This window comes from Peromyscus maniculatus, chromosome 14 (assembly GCF_049852395.1).
Source record: "Peromyscus maniculatus bairdii isolate BWxNUB_F1_BW_parent chromosome 14, HU_Pman_BW_mat_3.1, whole genome shotgun sequence".
In the NCBI taxonomy this organism is placed as follows: domain Eukaryota; kingdom Metazoa; phylum Chordata; class Mammalia; order Rodentia; family Cricetidae; genus Peromyscus; species Peromyscus maniculatus.
In genome coordinates this window covers 56,238,444-56,259,610 of record NC_134865.1, presented here as the reverse complement: position 1 = coordinate 56,259,610, position 21,167 = coordinate 56,238,444, and the positions used below count along the sequence as shown (strand labels likewise).

General features: G+C 38.9%; 1 protein-coding gene across 15 annotated transcripts in view; it reads left to right on the top strand.

Annotated features, from left to right (window-relative positions):
* The window catches only part of Numb (NUMB endocytic adaptor protein), a 113,364-nt gene that overhangs the window by 31,496 nt on the left and 60,701 nt on the right, over window positions 1-21,167 (top strand). For 8 of the 15 annotated variants that reach the window (XM_076551021.1, XM_042260893.2, XM_076551031.1 and 5 more), the window contains exon 3: window positions 15,685-15,769. The exons of the other annotated variants lie outside the window; for them this stretch is intronic. The gene's annotated coding sequence lies outside the window, so the exon portion shown is untranslated. The remainder of the gene's footprint in view (window positions 1-15,684; window positions 15,770-21,167) is intronic. 15 annotated transcript variants of the gene reach the window in all.

Here is a 21,167-nt window from a genome sequence, read left to right as displayed (position 1 = left end):
CTACAGAGTGGGATCCAGGACAGCCAGGGATACATACAGAAACCTTGTCTTGAAAAAGCAACCAACCAACTAACCAACCAAACAAACAAACAAACAAATTCTCCCTTCCCCCAAAATGGGAAAGCTTGGGGCCTCAGATCTAGACAAGGAGTCACAGGTAAGTGGGGACACTGAGACTGGGAATATAAATTGTCTTTCTCAGGAAGAGCCCTCAATTGATTATCCAATATCCAGGGTCCTGAGATCATAAAATGAATAGTATTCGTACTGAGCAGGTTGTACTTAGGAATACATACATGCACACATGCATGCATGCACAAACATATGTGTATATATACAACAACAAAGAAGCCATACATTTGTGAGTGAGCCGAGGAGTTGGAGGAAAGAAAGGGAAGGGGGGAGTGATGTAATTATAATATAAAAAAATTTTAGAGCCAAGCATCGGTGGCGCACGCCTTTAATCCCAGCACTTGGGAGGCAGAGCCAGGCGGATCTCTGTGAGTTCGAGGCCAGCCTGGTCTACAGAGTGAGATCCAGAACAGGCACCAAAACTACACAGAGAAACCCTGTCTTAAAAAACAAAACAAAAAATAAATAAATAAATAAATAGAAAAACAAAATAAAAAGTTTATTTTTAAAAACTAAAGGAGAAATATATAATAAATGAAAAAGATGCGCATTCAATAAAAATTTGAGTTCTTCTTGTCTAAAATTATTAGGACTCTCAAGGAATAAAATTCAGATATACATAACCATACATGTATGATTTATGAAAGAATTTTATTAGATTGTGTTACACAGTTGAAGTCTGTCTAGTCAGTTCAACAGTGGCTATGTGCATGCTTAGACAGACAGGTTCCAGGTAGCTTCTCAGCCCAAGAAGTAGGAAGTAAGAACGAGGGAGATCAGTGATGCAGCCGAGTCAGAGGCTGAGGGCCTGGAAGTCCCCTGCAGGTACTGGTGTGTGTCTGTGTGGGAAGCTAAAGAACTGGAGTCTGACGTCCAGGCAGTGGCAACAGCAGTAGAGTTCGCTCAGGAAGAATGGAGCTGGCACACACTGCCTGGCTTCCTTCCACCTTTTGTTCCATCTTGCCATGCATCCCCCCCCCCCCAAGTCTGTTAGAAGTGCCCCTGTGTTGAGGGCAGGTTTTTTCTCCTTAGCTGCTGCTCTGTGTGCCAGTCATATCTAGAAATGCTCTCACAGACATACTTAGAAGAATGCTTTCTTAAATGTTTTAGGTGTTTCTCCATCTAATGGAGTTGACAGTTAAGGTGACAGTTAAAATTAATTATTGAAATGCCCAAAAGAAAGAGAAGAAATGGAGTTTGGATTTTATTTTGTGCTGACAAAATAATGAATACACAACTATAATGAAAAGCAGAGATAAAAGTGTACAAACAAGACAAAGTATAAGATCTATAACTTGGAAAACTTTGTTTTCTTCTTTTTTCCAGAATATGCTAGTAATTTTACAGTCTACTTGGAGTTTTCTTCCTTATTTTAATAATTTGAGACTTATTTGAGGAATTGGTGTCCAATTTAAATTTGAAAAACTAGTGTCAGCTTAACGACACACCTCAAGTTTTTCTTGTCTCTGCTTCCTTTATAGAAAACTGTATGCTCTCTTTTTAGAATTGAACAATCTTACTTGGTAAATTTCTAGTAAATTAAAAAAAAAATCAGTGATACAAGAAAACTTACGGAGTCTTATATTGTTGGTTGGTTGTCTTATTGATGAAAGTTCCCAATTCTATAACTTTCCTGTGACACAGTATACCTAGTTTGAATGCAACACTATGATATTGTTAGATAATTCTCCAGTCATTACATAGAGTTCTATGTCCAGTTTCACAGTTTAGTTTGGTGGAAGAAGAAAGGTAAGATAAGATACACCAGAATGGGAGGCTTCCTAACATTTTTTGTTTTAACTTTTATTTTGAAATGGTTTTAGATTCACAAGAAGTTATATCAAGAAAGCAGTGAAGTGCTCATTACCCTGTTCTTCCACAGACGATATATATTACATAGGTATAGTGGCAATCCAAGCTAGGAAAATAATATTAACTGCAATTTATTATGAAACCTTTCAGATATATACAAGGTTGTACAGAATAGTATGTTGAACATCTCTATGTTCCCACTGATAATTCAATAATTTTTTAAAAATTACATTTATTTGTGTGTGTGTGTGTGCGTGTGTGTGAGAGAGAGACAGAGACACAGACAGACAGACATAGACATGAACATGCCTTGGTAAAGGGGTGGAGGTCAGAGGACAATGTGCAAGAATCTTTTGCTTTCCATCATGTGGATCCTGGAGATTGGACTTAGATCCTGAGGCTTGGTGCCCTTTATTTACTGAGCCATCACCAGCACACAGTGGTATTCCTCAGTACTATTTAATGCATCATTCAGGCCTAGTATATTTCTATATGATGGTTTAATTCTTCATATAGAGGACTGGGTTATTGTTTCATTATCTCTCTTGTTGCAGAAAAGAAAAACCAGATTTTCTTTCATAAAATTGTCCAAAGTAGTATGTCTAATCAGCAAAGAAGTAAAGTCTGGATGTATATATCCAACAAGCAGTTAAAGCTAGAGACGATTGTATCAAGACTATAAGAACTGGGCCTCCAAGAAGGCCCAGTGAACAGAGGTGCTTACCACCAAGCCTGACTGTGGTGATTTGAAAGAAAATGACCCCCATAGGGGCACTATTAGGAGGTGTGGCTTTGTTGGAGGAAGTGTGTCAGCTTTGAGGTCTCCTATGCTCAAGCTGTGCCCAGTGTGGTACAGAATTTCCTTCTGCTGCCTGCGGATCAAGATGTAGAACTCGGGCTGGAGAGATGGCTCAGTGGTTAAGGGCACTGACTGCTCTTCCAAAGGTCCTGAGTTCAATTCCCAGCAACCACATGGTGGCTCACAACCATCTGTAATGAGATCTTGTGCCCTCTTCTGGCCAGCAGGCATACATGCAGACAGAACACTGAATACATAATAAATAAATAAATCTTAAAAAAAAAAAAAAAGATCTAGAGCTCTCAGCTCCTTCTCCAGCATCATGTCTTCTTGCACACAGAGCATTCTTATCTTCCCAAGCTCCTACCAAAATGGCCTATTAAACTCTACTTAAGGTATTCATGGTACTTAAGAAATTTCAGCCAATAATCCCAAACTTTTCCTACACTCTACTTTCAAAGACCTAAGAGCCACATGATGAGATTTAGTCAGCAGTGACCCCACTTCTGATTCCAGTTTTCTGTATGTTCCCTTTATATTACTACTGTTACTGTGGTCAAATACCCAACAAAAGCAATTTAAAGGAGAAAGGGTTTACTTTGGTTCCCAGTTTGAGGACACCTCCATCCTGGTGGGGAAGACACGGCAGCAGGAGACTGTGGCATCTAGTCACTGAGTATCGCTAATGCTCATGCTCAGCTGAGTAAGCTGTCGAGGTCACCCTCACAGCCATGCACAGAGGCTTGTTTCTTTGATGATTTTAGATATTGACAGTCAATATTAGCTATTTATTATATGAGGCAGTAATGTCATGGTGGTTGTACATGGTGCCACCACCTGTTTTCTGACTGGGAAGTGAATAAAAGAGGAAGAGGAAGGAGCTCGTGTCCCCATCCACTTAAAGGACTTCCTTCAATGATCAGAAGATTTCTCATTAGGTCTCACCTCTAAAAGTCCCATAACTTCAGTTGTAGAGCATTTGCCTAGCATGTACTCGACCCTGGGTTCCAAACTCTTATCACAGTAAAAAAAAAATTGGTCAAGCTTTTAACATATAGACCTTTGAGAGACATTTAAGTTCTAGACTATAGTAACCAAATGCCTGTAGGGAGCACAGTTGGCCCTGCTTGGCGATCACTAGTCTACGTGCAAGCACAGTAAATACACTTAAGTTCTGCATTAAAGCTTGGTGGCTGATAGTTCATAATTGGTGGTCTAGCTTTTGTTGTGAATATGCTGATCTCTGATCTGCTGGTAGTTTGCTTGAGGCCAGATAAAGTAAAATAAAACTCCTATGTTTGCTGTTTGATAGATTTTTGACCAGTGTACATGTAAAGAAATATTTTTCTCTTTCTTTATGGGTCCTTCAACAGACTAGTTCATTTGCCTGATGGTTTGAGTTCTGTAGGTAGCAGGTGAGAACAAATCCCATTGTGCAAATGCTTTTCGAGTCTCAGTTATGTCTCATTTTCTAATGTTTCATTGGCCATATCCAATGAGCATTGCCAAGCCAGAATTCTCTAGGAGTAGAGATAGATTTCATCTCTTGATGTGAGGAATAGCAAAGCCACATTGTGAAGAATTACAGATAAAGAATAGGAGGAATTACTGTGGCCAGTTTTGCTCACAATTTACTGATTTTTTTTTCTATGCCTTACAGCCCTTTCATTCCAGTTATTATTCCCATATATAATCTTTCTTGTTGTGATTTCATTGTTTTTGAAATAATCCATGGTTATTTAATTTTACCCATGGTTCTTCTTTGTAGTGCTTTTTTTATTTCTTTCCTGTTACCATGCTTCCATCTGGAATTTTCTTAATAGAAGCTTTTTTTATTTTGCCTTAATTATTTTTTGTTGTTGTTTTGTTTTGTTTTTCAAGACAGGGTTTCTCTGTGAAACAGTCCTGGCTGTCCTGTAACTCACTCTGTAGACTAGGCTAGCCTTGAATTCAGAGATCTGCCTGCCTCTGCCTCCTAAGTGCTGGGACTAAAGGTATGCACCACCACTACCCAACTTGCCTTAATTTTTGAAGGATCTGTCCGTCAGACATAGAATTCCTTGTCAGACATAGAATTCCTTGTTCGAAGTAATTTTCTTTAAACCTTTCAAGTGATCATTCTATTGTATTCTTAGTCCATTGTTTTGGTTAAAGAAGCCATATTTTTGTTTTGTTGTGCTTTAAGTTAAGACACTTGAGGTCCATCACTGATACTTGTCTTTTGCCAAGTTTGTCCTACCTCTTCTAATGTTGTTTCAGCTTTACTTGTTCATTTCTTCTGAATTCTAGATATCTCTGTGTTAAATCATTCCTTGAGTTCTGTGTGTCTCTCATGTAGTTTTCCTTTAAAAACAAACAAACAAGTTCTTATAAATCCCAGGCCAGCCTCCACTCACTGTGTAGTCAAGAATGACTGGTATTTCTGATTCTCCTGCTTCCACCTCTCTTGTGCTGGACTTAGAGGCTGGTGTCACTGTACCTGTTTCATGCAGTGTTGGAGATTGACCCCAGGGCTCCCTGCGTTGCTAGGCAAGCACTCTACAGATGAGCTGCATCCCTGGCCACTTTCATGCTGTTTCTGTATTTTCCAACCTTTTCCCCTCATGCTTCATCTGTTTGGTGTGTACAGATGCATTTTCTGGTTCACTTAATGTTCAATCTACTGCTAAAGGCATCTGTTATACTGATATTATATAGTGTGTATTTTTTAGTTCTAGAATTCCAGGTTGTTTTTGTCTTTGTTGTTGTTGTTTGTTTTTATAGATTCCAATTCTCTGGTAAATCTTGTCACCTATTTTCCTAAACATACTAATCATAGTTATTTTCAAGTCTATACTTGGTAATTGCAGTGTTTAGATCCTTTTGTTATTTTTGTTCTGTTTTTCTGTTGTCTGCTTTTTCTCTTGACTTTCATTCATTTGGTCTTGTCTTACCTTTTCTGGTAATTTTTCAAATGAATGTCAAAACTTGTACATGAGGAGTGATAGATGCTGTTGGTGATATGGCTCGTTAGAGAAGATTTAATTTTCTTCTGATGGTAGTTAAAAGTAGAAGCAAGTGACCTTGATTCATAGGCTTGAGATGGCTTGAGCCTTTGTTTTAGGCTTCTCAAGGGCTGGTTTAAATCCAATTTCCATTTGCTTCAAGTGTTGCTCTTCAGAGGTATCAAATGGAACCCTGGGGTGTTTGCCAGGACCTTTCTTTTTGACAGATCTTGAACTCTTCATTTTTTTCTCTTAGTCAATCTGAAGGCTTTATTTGTTTATTTATTTTTATACTTTAAAATAGGCAGTTTGCTTAATTCTTGTTGTCTTGCCTCACCCAGGTTAGAATTTGCTAAATTACTCTGAGGACAGAAGCAATATTGGATGTCTAGAGTTATTTTTCTGTGATTGGTTTTTCTCTGGATTTTTAGCCCCTATGCTAGCTAGTCTATTGTCACACTTGACACACAAACTAGAGTCATCTGAAAGGAGGGAACCTCAGTTGAGAAAAGGACTCCATAAGATCTGGCTGAAAGGCATTTTCTCAATTAGTGATTGATGGGGGAGGGCCCAGCCCATTGTGGGTGGTTCCATCCCTGGGCCTAGTGGTCCTGGGTTCTGTAAGAGATCAGGTTGAGCAAGCCAGTAAGCAGCACCCCTCCATGGCCTCTGCATCAGCTCCTGCCTCTGGGATCCTGCCCTGCTTGAGTTCCCGTCCTGACTTCCTTCAAAAATGAATGGTGCAATGGAAGTGTAAGCTGAATAAACCCTTTCCTTCCCAACTTGCTTTTTGGTCATGGTGTTTCACTGAAGTACTAGGAACCCTAACAAAGACAGCCCCTCACATCCTGCCTGTTTCAGCAGCTCTGAACTCTGACTTCTGTCTCTGCAGCTGCCTTAAGACTTAGAGAAGCTCTTACCCATAGGCGGTCCTTCAGAAAAGGTAGTGGAAAGTGCCAGACTTCCTCTATATTTTGTTTTTCTCTAATATACTCCGTAATCCCAATTGCTTTGTCTCTTTATTTGTTTTAAATATTTTTTTTTTTATTTTTAATTACTTATGTAGGGCTAGGGAACTGCCTGGGCAGCCAGAAAATGGTGTCAGATCCCCCAGGGCTGGAGTTGTGAGCTCCCTGATATGGGTGCTGTGACCTGAACTCTACAAGAGCAGTAAGAAGCACTATTAATTGTTAAGCATCTCTCTAGCATCTTTGTTTTAAGTAAAGTTCCTGCAGTTTTTCTTACCAGAATTGATTGGATAAAAGGTATTCTGTATCTCAGCTTATTAAGAATTTAACAAATAATATTAAAAACTGTAGATGTAACCAACCGTCTTATTAAATAAGAAACACAGAAACAATGTAAAAGAGAAAGCCGAGAGGTCAGAGCTCAGAGCTAAAATCTCACCCTTCCGCCTGCGGTGTCCCAGCTTCCCGAAAGAGAGCTACTTCCTGTCTGTTCGTTTTTTCTTATAGTATGTTGTTCTGCCTTCTCATTGGTTGTAAACCCAAACACATGACTGCCTCGTCACTGTCTGAATGTACAGCCCCCTAGGTCTTAAAGGCATATGTCTCCAATGCTGGCTGTATCCCTGAACACACAGAGATCTATGGGATTAAAGGCATGTGCCACCACCGCCACACTCTTGCTATGGCTCTAATAGCTCTGACCCCCGGGCAACTTTATTTATTAACATACAATCAAAATCACATTTCAGTACAATTAGATTACCACCACAAAAAACTTTATAAAATAGCAAATTAATAGTTTAAACATATGTTGATTCATTAATTTGATGTATCAGAATCCTGCCATCATACAACTTACATTCTTGTAGGGAAAGCAGTTATTGAATACTCACTTTTTAATTTAAAATTATAATAAACAGTAAAGGAGCGGCTCATTGTATTATAAACTTACAGAGGTAGCTGGCTTGGTTACAGTGTAGAGGTGGCTAAGGGCAGCTACTTTGAAGTGATATTTGAGCAGAGCTCTGAAGGATGCACAGATTAACTTCAGGAAAAGTAATGGCTTGTGAGAACTATGAACTGAAGACTTTGAGATGAGAAGCATGGCAGGGTTAACGGTTCAAAGAAGGCTGGGGTGCTTGGTCTGATAAGTAAAGGCTAAATCGTGCTGGACTTCATAAGCCACAGCAAGGATTTTCTTAGAGTTTTCCTTTTCCTTCCAGCTCTAATCTGATCATTAATCTGACTCTACTTTTTCCTTAGTCTCCTCTGTCCCAAGACAGACTTGCTGTGGATATTGATCACCCTGTATGTTGTGAATGTGTTGCTCTGATTTGGTTGATAATAGAATGCTGATTGGCCAGTAGCCAGGCAGGAAGTATGGTATAGGCAGGACAAGCAGAGAGGAGAATTCTAGGGACAGGAAGCCTGAGTCAGGAGACACTGCCAGCCGCTGCCATGAGAAGTAAGATGTAAAGTACCGGTAAGCCACAAGCCATGTGGCAACTTACAGATTAATAGAAATAGGTTAATTTAAGATTTAAGAACTAGATAGCAAGAAGCCTGAGCCATTAGGCCAAACAGTTTAAATAATATAAGCGTCTGTGTGTTTATTTGGGTCTGAGTGGCTGTGGCCCAGGCAGGACTGGAGATAACTCCAGCTACACAGACTTACTTATTTATTCTATAGAATTATATTAGGTATCTTTTATTGGTAAGGTTCTAAATTTGGTACTATAGTAGATTCAAGGAAATGTGGATTTCTGCAGTGCTGGGGCTCAAATGTCCTCAGCCTAAAGAGTTACTATAGAATCAAACTAAGTTTAATGTTACTTGTAACTCCATGGTTTTCTTTTTTCTTTTTTTCTTTTTTAAAGATATCAATAAATGATTGTTGTTTTTTTTTTGGTTTTTTTTTTAACCTTTTTAGAGCTTTATGGGGGGGGGGGAGAGAGAGAGAGAGAGAGAGAGAGAGAGAGAGAGATGGGAGGAAGGAGCGGAAAGGAGAGGGGACCATGATTGTTATTTTTTAAGTTTTTAAATTTCTTCTTTGAGAATTTCATATGTGTGTACATTGAAATAAGATCATAAACACTTATTTTTTTCCTTTCTAATTCCTCCCAGATCCATCCTAACATATGTCCCTCCCAATTTCTTGTCCTATTATTTTTTAAATAATCTGCTAAATCCAGCTAGTGCTGCCTGTGTGTGTATGGTTGTGAGACCATGTACTATATCTTGGGCAGCTTACCAGTGGTTGACACCCTGAAGAAGGATTCTCACTCCCTCAGCAGCCATCAGCTTCTATTAGCTCCTCATCTTGGTAGTTCCTCCCCCATCCATGCTAGAATTATGATCTTGTGAACATCTTATTCAGATAACCCCAGCTTCTGTGCATTTGTGAGTGTATCAGCTATGCTATGTACAGAAGACAGCATTTCACAGCACATTTTCCAATCCTCTGGCCCTTACAATTTTTCAATAGTGAAAGACATTTGCAATATAAATGATGGATGAAGGATGGCTTTCCACACTCCATGAAGAACAGTCTACAATGCAGTATGTAACGGACAAACATCCGATGAGAAAGCAGAGGGGAGATATGATCATGGATTTCATACACAAACTCTGTAAAGTAACAGTGGTAATTATGGGTGCTCTAATGGACCAACATGATCTTGTGAGAAGGTAGCTTTTTGATGTGTAGGAATATAGGAACCAGGCTTAATTATCTCCAGCAGCAGTAGGTAATCCACATGCTTCTTTATAATCAGCTCAGGAAACAACATGAGCCCTGAACACATCTGTATTAGTAATACAAGAAATATGGATGGAGAGCCAGCCATCTCTGTCACAAATAATCAGACACTTTACCTTACTCATGAACAGGAATATAATAAAGGAAAGCAGGCAGTAATTTGCCATTTGTTATTTTTGATAAAAAGAAAGAAATTTGTTATTTACCAAGTATTGCCCAAGAGATGACAAGAATTCTCAGGCTCTCAGAATTTTCAATTAGTACAGCTTTAGAACGTATAATTATTTTAGAGAAGTTTCAGATTTCTGAAAAATTAATAGTATCCTTATTTGACCCACATGCTATTTCCCCCTTGTGGTTTGAAAATGCCCCCATAGGGTCGTATATTTGAGTGCCTAGTCACCAGTTAGTGGACCTAATTGGGAAGGACTGGGAGATGACACCCTGTTGGAGGTGTGTCACTGGGGATGGGCCTCGAGGCTTCAGAAGCCCACGACAGGCCCAGTGTCTGTCTTACTCTGCCTGTGGACCAGGTTGTAGAGTAACTCCATGATTTTCAATCCATTAGTTTCTCTTAACCTGAAGTAACGCAGATGAACCTAAATGAAGTGTTACCGTGCAAGTAACTGTTCAGTACTGGTGAGACTCTCGGTCAAAAGGTGCAAAAAGTCTGAAGAGTTGCCCGGCAGTGGTGGCGCACACCTTTAATCCCAGCACTTGGGAGGCAGAGGCAGGCGGATCTCTGTGAGTTTGAGGCCAGCCTGGTCTCCAAAGCGAGTTCCAGGAAAGGCACAAAGCTACACAGAGAAACCCTGTCTCGAAAAACCAAAAAAAAAAAAAAAAAAGTCTGAAGAACTGCTGTAGAAGGTTACATGCTAAAGAGGTCTGACAGCTGTAATCCATAGCCCTGAACATATTCTGAACTAGGGAAATAACTCTAAGGCAAATAATTTTATAGAAAGTGTCACATTGTTGTAATACTGATTTGTTTAGCTCTACTGTGGTACAGCTAAACAAATCAGGAAATGGGAAATGCTTAGGGCTAAGTGGTACGGTATCTGCAACTCATTTTCACATTTTTTTTTGTTTGTTTTTTGTTTTTGAAAGTGTGAGATTAATCCCAGCACTCGGGGCAGATGTAGATGGATCTCTCTGAGTTCTAGGCCAGCCAGGGATACCTGTCTCAAGGGGGAAGGACAGAAAGAGTGTGAGACACAGTGATAAAGTAAGTAGGACGAAATACAGTTTATAAAGTTTCCTCTACCCTGAGTTACATAAAACCAAAAGTTTATCTTAAAACTCCTAAATTAACATTTCTTATGTATCTGCATTGCAAAGAAATTTGAAATTATATGGAGAATGATTGGTTGGTTGGTTTTGTGTTTTTTTAGACAAAGTCTCATGTAGCCAATACTGATTCTGAATTCCTGACATAGCTGATGTACCTTGAACCCCTGATTCCTTTTCCTCCTCTTAAGTGCTAGGGTTATACAAGTGTACCACCATGCCCAACTGTAATTTATTTTTAAAAAGACAAAAAATAGTTCTCATTATTTAAAAAGATAGTGTTGTATGAATGACCAGTCATGTAGAAAAATCCCAAGTTAGTAATAAAGAACAGAAGGACCTGGGTTTTTTGTTTATTGTTCTGTTGTTGCCTCAAGGACCTGTGTTCTATATTAATTTGCCCCAAATGTCTATAAAATAGATATTTTGAGGATTTCTTAACATTTCCTGTTTAACTAATATGCTTTCTTACAAAATGATATTTGTAAAAATTGGATTTAGATGGCTTTTGTTTTACACAAATACTTCTATGAATTTAGTTTTAAATTTTAAGCCAAGGTATGGTGACACGTGCTAGTAACCCCTGAACTCAAGAGGACTGTGAGTTTGAGGGCAGTGTGGGCTACATTCAAAACCCGCCCCCCAAAACAAGCCAGATACAAATGTTGATACTTGCTGAAGAATTGAGATTCCGAATACAGCATAGGGACAGTTTATCTTTTTATTTGTAAAATGCTAGAAAGGATTCAACATGATATGCAGTTGTAATGAGAAATCTAGAAATAGTATTATTTGTTGAATATTTGAAAGCTTACCATGTTCAAAATTGTGGTTTGTGTTAGGAGAGCAATGAAAATAAATGAGCTATGCTCCTTTAAAGCAGGCAGTTGAGACAGTGCTTATGACAGAAAAGACATTAAGTAACATAGATGAAATATAGTTAGTCGTGGGAGATAGGAGAAGAGGTAGCATTGAAGTATGAACTTGAACGAGAAGGAGGATTTGAGTGTGTTACACGTGACAAAGAAGGGCTATCCAGGCAGAGGGGACCAAATGGGTGCCGCAGGGAGAGGACTGTATGAGACTACCGGTAATAGAGCTTCCCCTTGAGGAGGGAGGAGTAAAACAGGAGAACTAATTCTTCAGTTCTGCACGTAGTCTATACCAAATACTGTGCATTTATTTTCTTAAACGTTACAACTTTACCATCTTTTTGTAGGGGAAGGAGATTGAGACAGTCTCACTATTTAGCTTTGGCTGGTCTAGAGCTCACTGTGTAGTCCAGGCTGGCTTCAAGTTTACAGAGATCTGCCTGTCTCTGCCTTCTGAGTCCTAGAATTAATTTTATTTAAACCAGGTGAAAATGAATTGCAGACTTTGTACCGTTTTAGTTATAAACGTTGGAATTAAAGGCATGTACCACTATGCCTAGCACAACTTTATAATTTTTATTTTTTTATATTAAAGAGTTCAAATTGTAAATAAGTTGTCTGATGTTTGCTACTGTTGACATTGAAATTCCAATTAAGATTTGTTTTAAGATTGTGCTTTCAATTTTTTTAGAAGTTGATTTTAAAAACTTAAAACCATGAGATCTTGACTATCAGTTTGACTGGATTAAGAGTCCCCTAGATGACACATTTCTGGATGTGTCCATGGGAGGGTTGCCAGAGTGATTTAACTGAGGAGAGAGGACCCATCTTCTGTGAGTCTCTTGACTATCTTAAAATTTTATACTGAGAAACTTGAAAGGCGAACAGAAAACAGGTTTTCTGCAAGCAGAGTGCCCGAATTCATTTCTCTTTTTCCTGACTGTGACTAGCCACAGCAGGCTTCCCTCCCACGATGGATGCGCTCTCAGACTGTGAGCCAAAGTAAACCTTCCTTAAGTTGCTTTTGTTGGGAATTTAGTCAGAGCAATGGGAGAATAAACTAACACAGAAATTGGTATCAAGGAGTGGGCTCCTGTGATAAACCTCACCACATGATTTGTAGGCTTTTGTATCATTTGCAGGAGGAATGTAGAAGAACTCCACGCTAGAATGTAGAATGTAGAATGTAGAAGAGCTCCAAGCTAGAATGTAGAATGTAGAAGAACTCCAAGCTAGAATGTAGAATGTAGAATATAGAAGAACTCCAAGCTAGAATGTAGAATGCAGAATGTAGAAGAACTCCAAGCTAGAATGTAGAATGCAGAAGAACTCCAAGCTAGAATGTAGAATATAGAAGAACTCCAAGCTAGAATGTAGAATGCAGAATGTAGAAGAACTCCAAGCTAGAATGTAGAATGCAGAAGAACTCCAAGCTAGAATGTAGAATGCAGAAGAACTCCAAGCTAGAATGTAGAATATAGAAGAACTCCAAGCTAGAATGTAGAATATAGAAGAACTCCAAGCTAGAATGTAGAAGAACTCCACGCTAGAATGTAGAATGTAGAAGAGCTCCAAGCTAGAATGTAGAATGTAGAAGAACTCCAAGCTAGAATGTAGAATGTAGAACTCCAAGCTAGAATGTAGAATGTAGAAGAACTCCAAGCTAGAATGTAGAATGTAGAATGTAGAAGAACTCCAAGCTAGAATGTAGAATGTAGAATGTAGAAGAACTCCAAGCTAGAATGTAGAATGTAGAAGAACTCCAAGCTAGAATGTAGAATATAGAACTCCAAGCTAGAATGTAGAATATAGAAGAACTCCAAGCTAGAATGTAGAATGTAGAAGAACTCCAAGCTAGAATGCAGAATGTAGAATATAGAACTCCAAGCTAGAATGTAGAATGTAGAACTCCAAGCTAGAATGTAGAATATAGAATATAGAAGAACTCCAAGCAGAGCCTAATGGGAGTATGAAAGACTAGAATGCCAAGAGAAGTATGGAGACCTAGCTCTTAAGGGCTTTTTTCTTTTTTTTTTTAAGTGGTTTCTAAAGTAGTAAAAGTGGATGAATAGACTGTTACTTCAAATGTATTTTCTGTTAGTCTTTCATGTTTCTTAATATAAAATTTTAAGGTAGTTGAGGTAAATGGAAATTTAACAATATAGTTATTGTTGTCGATCTCCTTTTCAAAAATATCCTCTTAGATTTATTTAGTACATTTTTATTTTCTCTTTTCTCATAGTTAATAGTAACCAACAGTCAGTATGCACCTTGTTGACAAAAGGATAACGATTTTATTTAATTTATTTGTATACTTAGAAGTTAGGGTTGTTAGAGTTCCACTTTTCAATGTTTTATCTATCAAGAAGCCTTTCTTCATTTTTCTCTAACTCAGTAATCTTAACTTCCTTTTAAATCAGGTAGCAGTGTGTTTCTTTCTAAATGCATTTTAATGTATATAGGTTTTTATTTTTATGTATTTTCTGGATTGTGAGAACTTGGGGATTGGAGATGATATCACTGTTCTTCTATACTCCTGAGACTGAATATTGTAGTTATATTGTACGTAGTAGATGTTCCATAACTATTTGATCTGAATTGTTCTTAGTCTTGAAAACCATTTTATAGCTTAATTTGCATGCATAATTGCTCTCACAAACTAGAGACCGTGGATATACAGATTTGCATTTTGGTGCTGGCGAGATAGTTCAGTAGGTGAAGATACCTGTTGCACAAACCTGTTCAATTGACCCAAGTTCAATTACTAGAACCCACATAAAGGTAGAAGAGAGAACTAATTCCATAAAGTTGTCCCTTGACTTCCACACACAGTATGGCACATGTGCTCACACACCTCATAGGGACACACACACTGATCATTAATAAAATATTTTTTAAGAACAGAACAGATTTCCTGGGGCTGGAGAGATGCTTTGGTGGTCAAGAGCACTGCCTGCTCTTGCAGAGGACCTGAGTTTGGCTCTTAGCCGTCCATAACTCCAGGTCTAGGAGATCTGATGCCCTCTTTTGACCTCTACATGCACCAGGCATGCATGTGGTGCACATACACATACAGGTAAAACACTCGTACACATAGAATAAAATAAATGAATCTAAACCAGATTTTACAAAACAGAGTTCCTTTCACCATTGTTTCATGTGTGAAAATCTAATACTTGTTCTTAACTATAACTCTATTATATTTATCCTTTACTGGCCATACATACCAGGGGGCACTGGAAGAAAATCAAATTATTAATGACTTTTTTTTTTTTTTTTTTTTTTTTTTTTTGGTTTTTCGAGACAGGGTTTCTCTGTGTAGCTTTGCGCCTTTTCCTGGAACTCACTTTGGAGACCAGGCTGGCCTCGAACTCACAGAGATCCGTCTGCCTCTGCCTCCTGAGTGCTGGGATTAAAGGTGTGCGCCACCACCGCCCGGCTTATAAATGACTTTTTAGCACATAGCAGAGCTCCTGTTTGCTACAAGAAAATGAATTTTTTTTTTGCCTTAGTTGATATGAAAAAGGAAAAAAATGGGTAAGACTTTAAAGATTAATCATGGAGATCCCTGTCATTTTGAGTAGGTTTCCCTTGCATTCCACAACTCTGAGTCCGTTTTCTGCTCTTTCTGTTTTTCTTCCATAAAAATTCCTTCCTGAAAGTGCCAGGAATTGATCCTTTTTTGACACAGACCTTCTTCTTTTGTGTCCCTTGATCCCTTGATCTTCCCTTTTCTGTTTTATTGCCAGGATCCAGTGATCAGGCTCAGGTGTTTGTCTCAGGTGTGGACTAGCATAGGCCTGCAAAGCCCTGAGTCCTGCCCCTGATGCTGCAGAAACACAAACAGAAATCTGAGTGACTTATCTCTAGGCATTTGGCTTGTATTTGTGGAATTATTTGTTGTGTTTTCAATCCGTGTGTGGATCTGAAGCTGCTGCCCAGTGCCCAGTGATGATCTTCATTCTCTCACTACAGTAGAGCCGTTCCTGACAACAATTGAAAACCTCTTTTTACTTTTGTACCTGTGTCACTAAGAACAGTGGATAAGACATTTATTATTCTCATTTTGCAGATGAGGAAACTGACACTTGGTGAAGTTACGAAATTTGTCCAAAGTCACACAGCTTGTAAAAGGCACAGCCAAGATTCAGAGCCAGGTCTGTCCAACTTCAAAACTACTAATCAAGGCTAAGACACTTTGAAATAGCTGTGATGTACCAACCTATGATGAATTATATTGGTATTAATATTGCTTACATATTCCTTAACTCCTTTGGATAATTTTTAATGGTGAGGTTTTTGTCCTTCCTAAATTTTTCATTTTTCTTTTAAGTATTGTGAAAAGTAATATAGCATAGTAGCTAAGGGCTTGGGTTTTGAAGACAGATAACAAGGGTAGAGATTTTTATGCTTCTGTGCTTACGTGTGTGACATTGGGAGTTACTTAACTCCTCATAGGTGAGTTTCCCTTTCTGTAAAATACTGGTAGTGCTTGGTGGGATTGCTGTGAATACGAGGTCATTTTATACATGTAAGACACTTTTCTACTTGTATGCACTTGTCTTACTATATGCCTGGCACATAGTAAGCATTTAAAAATGTCAACTAGGTATTTTCATCTTTTAGCAGCTAGTAAATTACCAAATAGGAAATGACAAAGTTAAGACTACAATATACTTAAACCAAAATTAAACTGGAATAAATTAGACCTAGAGGAAAATCACTAATTTGATGGAATTCAGATCTGTTGTGAAGCATGTTGGGTAGCTGTTTACAGGTCTGACACCTACCAGAATCTTACGTAGTCACAGTGATGACACCACCTGACTGAAACAACACTCTGAAGATTTAAAGTAATAATAATAATTTTGCTAAGTACTTTACATGGTTTTAGAATGAGAAAATTGGCCAGATAAATCTAGCCTAGTGTTACTAGGAATGCTATTTTCATCTATTTTTTAAAAGTTTTTTTTTCTATTTATGATTCTTTAAGATAGATGCTTATCAACTATTCTTTCCCCTCATTTCCTTTCTTCTGTGGTGCTGGTCAAACTATGCTAGGTAGAGGCATCCTAATTTTGTTTTTTTAGTCTAATTTACAAGCGGCCCAGCATGTGAGTCTTTTTATTATTAATTATGTGTATCTTCAAGTGCAACGTTTCTGTTATAATTGTCTTTGTCTTTCTGTCATAAGCTATGATCTGTAGTCTATAAGTCCATGTGTGGTTTTAAGTTTTGAAAGTGTGTATGTGTGTGTTTACATATGCATAGCTTTCTGTCATAGTCAATTTGAACTACAAAACAAGATTCAACAACTTCTACTATGGTCAAGAAGAGAGCTGTAGTCGGAAGGTTTCCCTGGTCCCGCCAGGCCCCCACGGTCCTATGTCCCACTTATAGAACAATCACTCAGAAGCTTATGTTAATTATAACTGCTTGGCCATTTGCTGAGGCTTATTACTGATTAGCTCTTACATTTAAATTAACCCATAATTCTTATCTATGTTTAGTCATGTGGCTTGGTACCTTTTCTCAGTTCTGCCTTGTCATCTTGCTTCCTCTGTGTCTGGCTGGTGACTCCTGACTCAGCCCTTCTTCTTCCTAGCATTCCTCATCTGCTCGCCTATAATTCCTGCCTGGCTACTGGCCAATCAGTGTTTTATTTTTTTATTTTATTTTTTTTTGGTTTTTCGAGACAGGGTTTCTCTGCGTAGCTTTGCGCCTTTCCTGGAGCTCACTTGGTAGCCCAGGCTGGCCTCGAACTCACAGAGATCCGCCTGGCTCTGCCTCCCGAGTGCTGGGATTAAAGGCGTGCGCCACCACCGCCCGGCCAATCAGTGTTTTATTTATCAACCAATCAGAGAACACATATTCACAGTGTTCAGAAAGACATCCACAGCAGAGATCCATCTAAAGCACGGTGGTGTAGACAGTCTAAAGCTAAAGGAACGAGCCCGGGTGAGCAGGCAAATGAAGACAGTAAGTAGCAGTTGCTGGGTGACAGCACCTCTGTGGCTTCTCCTCCTCATGCTGATGAAGCTTAAAGGAATAACCAGTGACCCATGTCTTCATGTCCTTGGTTTCTGGAAAACTCAGTGTTATTGATAGAATGGTAATTTTCTTTTTCTTCTGTTTCTACTTTTCCTCCCAATCCACCTTTTTTCCCCTCCTTCCTCACAAACTTGAACATCTCTGAAACTAGGGAGCATCTTTCATTTATTTTTAACAGTTTTTCATAATTAATGAACATTTATTAATACTTTCAGCAGCATTTTTCTTTAGTGGAATACAAAATAATGGTACATCTCGCAGATGACGGTATCTAGTGTTACTGGTTTCTTGAGTCAGAGCCAAGTTTTCTGTCTCAACGATGAAGAATGAGGAGCGAGGACAGTACAAGAAGGGCCGGCAGCAGAGTTCATTGGAAGGAAAGAGATAGCTCTCTAATGAGTTGCCAAATAATGGTTTTGGAGCAGAGGATGTTTGTGTCCTGGGAACGGGCCAATTTGGTCCTATCAGTATGCAAATTAGGTATTAGGCCAGGATGAATCTGGATAGTTAATTTATATGTAAGTGGGGAATTCTAATCAGATGAGCAGGCATGTACAGTCTCAGGAAAGCCCACCATAAGTTCCGTGTGGGGGTAAGGAACCAGCAAGTAAGAAGAGCAGAGTGGTCAGCCGGTGTTTTGATGAGTCAGGGCTTTTTAGATTTTAGTTCCTTAAGCTCACCAATTAGGTTGTTTGCTGTAAAACCTCAGTGTTGTTGGAGGTGGCTATTGGTTCCACCAAGGCCTAGATTACTTTCTCTTGGCTCTGTAACCTGACTAACTGCCTACAAAATGAGGGCTGGCTGCATTACTAATTCCCACCACTACCTCCTTGATAAAACATGCATTTTTACATAGACAGTAGTACAGTATGGTTCTTTACCTCATCCTTGTCATGTTCACACTTAAATTATTCAAAACCTTTAAAGGAAGAAATATATGTGTACGCATACACGTTGTGGTGCTGAGATCAGGCCCTGCTTTCCCTGTTCTAGACTAACATCATATAATTTAATTTTCTTATCCTTGCGCTTCTTCCATTACCTAGCACAGTACTTTGTTGGCCAAAAGGTGTTAGCAATTAAGGGAAGCATGTAGGTCTGATGAATCAGTGCAGACTATAACAATTTGTTAGTGACATTCAGCTTCTTGGTGAGAGAATTTAAATATTCTCTAGCTAAGATTATTTGGGGCAAAAGAAGATGCTTTTAAAACAGGTTAGGGAACTTACTATTGAATGTTGAAGCATCTGAAAATATTCAAGAATAAGTTAAATCAATGAAACAAAAAAGTAAATAATTACAATTTACTGTGAAAGAAATGGATTGTTTAATAAAGAAGAGTTGAGTGTGGAGGGCCACGCTTCTAATCCCAGCACCTGGGAAACAGAGGCAGGTGGATCTCTGTGAGGCCAGCCTGGTCTGCATAGCAAGTTCCAGGACAGCCAGAGCTACATAATAGAGACAACCCATTTGTTTCTTTTTTTAAAGAATTACAGAGGGCAGGAGAGGTGACTCTGTGATTAAATACACTTGCTGCTCTTGCAGAGGACCTGGGTTTAGTTTTCAGTATCCAGATGGAGATTCACAATGATCTGTAACCCCAGTTCCAGGAGAATCTGATGCCTTCCTTCTTCTGGCTTCTGTGGGAGCCAGGTGTGCATGTAATGGGTATGCATACATACATGCAAGCAAGGCACTCATATACAGAAAAATTACAAATCTAAAAATTTTTAAATAGATAAATCTTTTAAAAATGAATTATAGAGAAAAGTCTTTAGAAAGTAAAAAAAGAAGATCTCATCAATGAGATAACATTGAAGGTGAAATTTGAAGTATGAGGAAGAAATAAGCCCTTGAGGAGTCTAGAAGAGAAACATTTCAGGAGAAAGAAACAACAGGCTTCAACGGGAAATAAGCTTCAGGAAATGAAGGAATCATGAGTTCCCTACAGAGAGGGCCACTTCAAGCTCAGAGTCAGGCAGAGGCAATACTCAGTCTGTGAGCATTTGCTGAGCATTTATGTCTGGATGCTGTTTGCAGCAGAGGCACTAAACTAAATGCTGAGTTTGAACTTGATCTGAAAATACACTTAGGAAGCCAATGGGACGATTACACAGTGCCATAACCCATTTTTAAAAGATTATTCTGGGGGCTTGAGATGGCTCAGCAGGTAAGGACACCTGCCACCAAGTTAATGACTTGAATTCAGTCCTTAGGACCCCCATGTTGGAAAGATAAAACAGACAATCAGTCAGTCCGTAAATATAAAGCTCATGGCTGATCAGAGAGGAACAATAGAAATAAATCCTAGTTTGCAGATAAGTTGTATTGGGCTGTGGTGGTTCGGGAGACAGAGCAGTGGACAGATGTGAGTTCTGTTTTAGAAGTGTTTGTTGATAGCTTAGATTAGGGAATAGGAGTGTAAGAAAGGGAAGACCAAGATTCGAGAGGGCTGAAAAAGCTGAAGGATGAGGTGTGTAAAGTACTTCCCAACTTACAAACATTCGCGGTCCTGCCTCTCCTCCTCCGCCGCCCTGCCTTTCTCTCCCTCCCTCCCGCTTTCCACTTTCCCTCCTGCCTGCCACGCTGCCTCTCCTTCTCTTCTCCCTCTTCTCACTTCTCATTCTTGGAACCAAGCATATTTTTATTCTAGTCTGCCTCTCCAGATTTCAGCACCTTTTCCTCTTCCTACACTTGACAGATGCTTAAGGGAAGAGAGCCAGTGTAAAAAGTAGGTTATCATTCTTAGGAACTGCCCTTTCTCACCAAGATGTTCCTTGCTAAATCAATTTTTACTATATCAGAACAAAATTAAATTTTATTTTTAAAGTAAAGGTAAATTCTTGAGTATGTTCCTAATGAAATCGTATGTGAATGTGTGTTGTGTGCTTAAGGGTGATGGCCATATCTTTTTGCTTTTGTTTTGTTTTGGTTTTTTTTTTTTTTTTTTTTTTTGGTTAGGTCTCCCTGTTTAGCTTATGCTGGCTTTGAACTCATGATCCTCCTACCTCAGCCTTACAGGTGTGCTAGTACTACAGTGTCGGGCTTTGACCATTTACGTATGTATTTTTTAATCTATAAAATGTTAACATGACTTAAGATACATGTTCATGAATCATAAATTCAATTCACTGTTTTCCCAATTAAAAAATAAAATTAGGGCTTGGCAAGATGGCTCAGCAGGTAAAAGCATTCACTGTGCAAGCCTGATAACCTGAGTTTGATCCCTAGAACCCCCAGTGGAACTGACTCCCTGAAGTTACCATCTGACCTCCACGTGATGTGCTTGGGCACTTGTAGACCAGCAGTCACACATATGACATATGTCAGATACATGTACACACTAATGATAATAATAGAAGTTTTTAAAACATGGTTTTGTAACTGCAAGAAGAATCATGTTTGGTTCGTTTGGGCGTTTTTGAAATGTTAGGAATTGAAGCCGGACCTCGTACATGGAGGTCAAGTGCTTTGCTGGTACCGGAAATCTAGGGGGGACCAGGA